A 4,902-nucleotide genomic window follows, 5' to 3' on the forward strand; every position below is an offset into this window, starting at 1 on the left:
TTAACCTGCTGGCAAAGGACCCCCTTTACACGCATGAGAGAGAGCGAGAGACAGAGGCAGAGAGAGAGGGCCCTGAGTAGCCCCCTCTCCAAGTCTGCACCAAGCCACCATGCCGGTTGGGTGCTCTGTCTCTAACTCCTGCCCCACAAGTGGGCGGATGGGCCTTGATGGGTCCAAGGTCGTCATGAAAGTCCTAAAAGGGGGCAGCCAGGAGCTGAGGGGAAGCTGGCTGTTCTCAAAGAATCAATCCCTAAGCGAATGCGCCTGGCATTCTGGGAGAGCTCTGAGCCATGGTGCAGTCAGGCCTACTCGATGGCCGGGAATTGAAATCATCACAAATGGTTTGCTCACCCAAGGTGGTGGACCGCGGGCAGTCAGATCTCGATGCCAAACCAATGGGTGAGCGATGGCCAAGTTTGCCGGTGCAGTGGGTGAACCTCCCTTATCTCCAGGTACCTACATGCTAAACCCCGTGTGGCAGGGCTGCGGTTTGAAGACTCTAGAGGTCTGACCATACCTCCTGCCAGCTCCCTCCTTCCTCTGCGCCACTTGAAAGGTGGCAAGGGGATGAGTGGCAGCTGTGTGTCTGGGTGGGCCAGAAGCTGAGCGACCTGGCTCCATTGCTGTGGAAAAACTCTTGTACTACTGCCAATGGCAGGGGCATCCAGGGCTGAGCACCTGTCCCCTTTTTTTTATAAACCCTGATGGTCTCGGCCTACTTCCAAGTGAAGAATCTAGATGGGGCACTGGGTCTTCTCCCTGCATGGGTGGTATGGGCGGCTCGGCCCTCCCCCCCCAGCCTCTTATGCACGGGCATACCAGGGCCAACATCTGAAAGTTGCCTGTGACTCTTGGGAGTGGATCACTCAGCTCGCGTGTCGATGAAGAATGCAGCTAGCTGCGAGAATTAGTGTAATTTTCAGGACACTTTGATCATCTGACACTTCAAACGCACATTGCGGCTCTGGGATCCTCTGAAGGCCCTGTCTGTCTGAGGGTTGCTTAAACGTCAATCACCCTGCAGACCATCCCCTTAGAGTGTATATATACAAACCATAGGTGAGCCCCAGTGTGCACGCGTGGGCAGGGGCAGTATACACATTCAAAACAAGGAACCTAAAAAGGTACTGTAGTATTCTATGTATATGCATTCTTGTTTGTTACCTAGCAATGGTGTCCCTGCCTGCTCATGAGAGTTAGAATGTGTGGGTTTGAATGTGATTCCAAGCGGTGGTTAAGGAGAGAGAGAAAGTGGAGAGAGGGGTGAGCAGCAGTTCAGGGTGCCGGTTCATAGATAGTAAATAAAAGGCTTTTGTTTACATACACGGGGCCTCCTGTCGATACTTCAATTTGGCGACGAGGATGCCGGCGTCCTGAGGACCCACGGGGATCGAGAGGAGTGTAGAACAGTCGCTCCGAGCCGACACGCAGTGTTGCGTTGGCTTGTGCCGGTGTGGCCCGAGGCAGAGAAAAAGAAAGGAGGGATATTAAGAAGAGCAGATGCTCCGAACTAGCGTGTAATACCACGTTAGTTTGTGCTGGTACCGAATCCATCCGCATCGAAAGGGAGAACAGATGCTTCGAACTAACGCTCGATGTCACGTTGGTTCGTGCTGAATATTTTCGTTCTCTGCCCCCTGCTGGTCTGGAAGTCTGAGAGAGCCACTAATGAGCGCTGTACCCCAGCCTATTAGAAAAAGGGACCCATCATGTTTATACTAGTCACGTGATCTTCCATTCCCGGAATCAGGCGAAATGAGGAGTAGGCAGTAGACTCCTCATCCTCGTCATAGTACTTAAAAAAAAGAGGAAAAGACAGGAAGTTGAACACCCCACACTTAATAACCCCAGCAGGAGGATCATAAGTTACAGTAGACAAGTGCACCACGACACAGATTTTTTTTTTTTTTGGTGAAAAATGCATTATACAAGGACATGCAAGGTATTAGCATCCAGCCTCCGGCAAGTTTTCTCCCAGCGCCAGGGCAACCAGTTGTCAATTGGTCAGAATGGAAGGAATTCTGGCTAAACTATGTCCAAACAGTTGACCAGGAAGGTCTTACACCTCACAAGAAAAAGTTGTTGCTACTCCATGCATTGGGGCTGGAAGGACAAAGAAAATACAGGGAGTTACCCGACTTGCCAGTGGATGAGGCTGGGGATGCTGATGAACATGAAAAGACTATAAGACAACTAGACAAATATTACACCCCTGAGACAAATGTAGCCATAAACAGGTGTAACTTCTATAAAAGGACTCAAAGGCAGCATGAGTCAATCGAAGATTATGTCTCCGCTTTAAGGGTTTTGTCTCGCACATGTCATTTTGGCAACGGATCACTTTGGATGAACTCATAAGGGATCAAATTATCATACATGCAAAGGATAGTTTGGTCCAGGACAGACTATGGATGGTGGGAAATCCATCCTTGCCGGAAACTATAGCCATTGCTAAATGTATTGAACACAGTCATTTGTGCTCCAAAGAAATGAAAAATAAAAAGCAGGAAGCTGTTCTAAATTTACAGCAGCAAAATGACAAATCTTCCTTAGATTCTGGAGAACAAGGCATGTTAACACACTGAGGACGAACGAATGTGCGGATTGTAATACTGTCAAAGGCAATAGGCCAAGAGGATATGAGAGTAGAGGACATTCTTTCAAGGGGAAGAGTTGGGTGAAAGCTGAACCCAAACCTGTAAGTGCATAATCTAGAGATGGGGACAGATGCTACAATTGCGGAAGGTTTGGACATTTTGCTTATGCCAAACATTGTCCAGCGATAGGACAAAAGTGTGGAAATTGTGGGGTGAAGGGACACTTCGCAGTCACATGCAGACGGAAGAGAAGAATTTTTGTCATACAGGAAGAAGATGAAGAATCTGATGAAGAAAGAGTATTCACGATCCGTGAACCTCCAGGAGGAGAGTTCAAATGCCCGAGTTGTGTCGTAGTGATTGACAACTGGAAACTCAAGGTGAAGGTGGACAGTTGCTCACCATGGACGATCATCATGAAGTAAACCTGGAAGAATCTGGTGGCGTGCGGTCTGAAAAGCAAATTGAATGCACCAGATATAAGAAATCCAGGTGGATTTGAAGGGTCGAGGATCAAAATGATTGGCTGGTTTTCAAGTATCATTGAATTCAAGGACAGGCGCGCAGAAGTAAAAATCTATGTGGCGGAAAAAGGAGTCAACATTATTGGCTGGAGAGACCAAGCTGGCTTGCGTATCAGGTTAGATCTGTGCGAGGAAGAACAAGTCTTGATTGTAAATTCCGGTCAGGAGCGGGGAGAAGAAGTTAAGACTGGAAATAGTAAACAACAGGAGAAATTGGGGTTGTTAAAGGATTTTGCACATAGGATTCGCCTAAAGAAAGGAGCTGTGCCTGTCAGACATGTGAAATCCTGACTCATACCTTTTGCCATAGCCATAGCGGACAAGGTTGAACAGGAATTGGCGAGGTTGGAGTCGGAAGGAGTGATAGAAAAAATCAAATCATCAGAATGGGTGAGTCCCATCGTGGTTGCAATGAAGAAAAACGGCAAACCCAGAATTTGTGTAGACCTCGGGGATGTGAATAAGAACATCATAGTTGACATTTTTCCCCTTCCTGTAATATCGGAGATGCTGAATCGCATGGGAAGTGCAGATGTGTTTTCTACGCTGGATCTCTCAAGCGCATACCATCAAATATCCCTGACAGAAGACTGTAGAGACGTCACAGCATTTGTTACCCCACACAGATTATATAGATACAAGCGCGTGCCGTTTGGGTTAGCATCTGCGGCAGCTGTATTTCAAAGGGTCATGGTACATGTGCTAAAGGAAGGGGACATTTGTATATCAAGACGATATCATTGTATTTGGCAAGGGTCAGGAAGAACATGATATAAGGTTAAAAGATGTTTTATCAAAACTGGAGAGTGTGGGATTGAAAATTGAAAAGAGTAAATGCAAGTTTGGTATGGATGAAGTTGAGTATTTGGGACACACAGTTAATGGCAAGGGATATAAACCTAAGAGTGATGCCATGAAGGCGATCAGGGAATCGCCAAATCCCAGGAATAAGGATGAGCTTAGATCATTCTTAGGGCTATGCGAATATTATAACAGGTTTGTTGAGAAATTTGCTAATGTGACAGAACCATTAAGGAATCTGTTAAAAAAGGAGGCTAAATTTGTGTGGAGTGAGGAATGTGATGAGGCAGTGAATTGTATCAAGAGAGAAATATGCAATTCTGCAGAATTGGATGGGTATGTTTTTGGGAGGTTGACCAAAGTTACAGTGGATGCCAGTGGAAATGGACTAGGACCAGTGTTATCTCAAATTGATGAAGGTGGGAGGGGAAAGATAATCAGCTATGGCTCTAGAGAGATTTCAGCCACAGAAAGCAGCTATTCTGTAATTGAAAAAGAGTTATTAGCTTCCTCGTGGGCTGTGAACTATTTTAGGAAGTATCTGTGGGGTTGCAGGTTTATCATACAAACTGACTACAAGCCCCTCATAGAAGTTCTTACAGTGAAAGGAATGTGTAAAGCCTCACCTAGGTTGGCTAGGTTAAGTATTAAACTACAAGACTATCAATTTATGGCAAGATATGTGCCAGGGAAGAGAAATGTTCTTGCTGATTATTTGTCACGTTTGCCGTTGAAAAATGTTGAAACGGAGTTGGAAAGTAATGAAGAAATGGTGGCTGTGGTTCTCGAAGTGACCTCCAAAGAAAAATGGTTGGATGAAATTGCCAAAGATGTGATTTTGCAGAAAATTGAAAGCTATACAGTGGTAGGTTGGCCAGAAAAAAAGATTGGTTTATCAAGAATGCATGAAGTTTTGGGAGGTAAAAGACGAACTATCCATGGAAGATGGATTTTTACTGAGGGGGAATAAATTAATACCT

At 45.9% G+C, this 4,902-nt stretch overlaps 1 pseudogene; it reads left to right on the top strand.

The window, feature by feature from the left end:
• Positions 1-846: 846 nt before the first annotated feature.
• On the top strand, positions 847-1,001 carry LOC138512715 (5.8S ribosomal RNA; annotated as a pseudogene).
• Positions 1,002-4,902: the final 3,901 nt, after the last annotated feature.

Source organism: Ambystoma mexicanum, chromosome 6p (assembly GCF_040938575.1).
Source record: "Ambystoma mexicanum isolate Mex_15411 chromosome 6p, UKY_AmexF1_1, whole genome shotgun sequence".
Classification (NCBI taxonomy): domain Eukaryota; kingdom Metazoa; phylum Chordata; class Amphibia; order Caudata; family Ambystomatidae; genus Ambystoma; species Ambystoma mexicanum.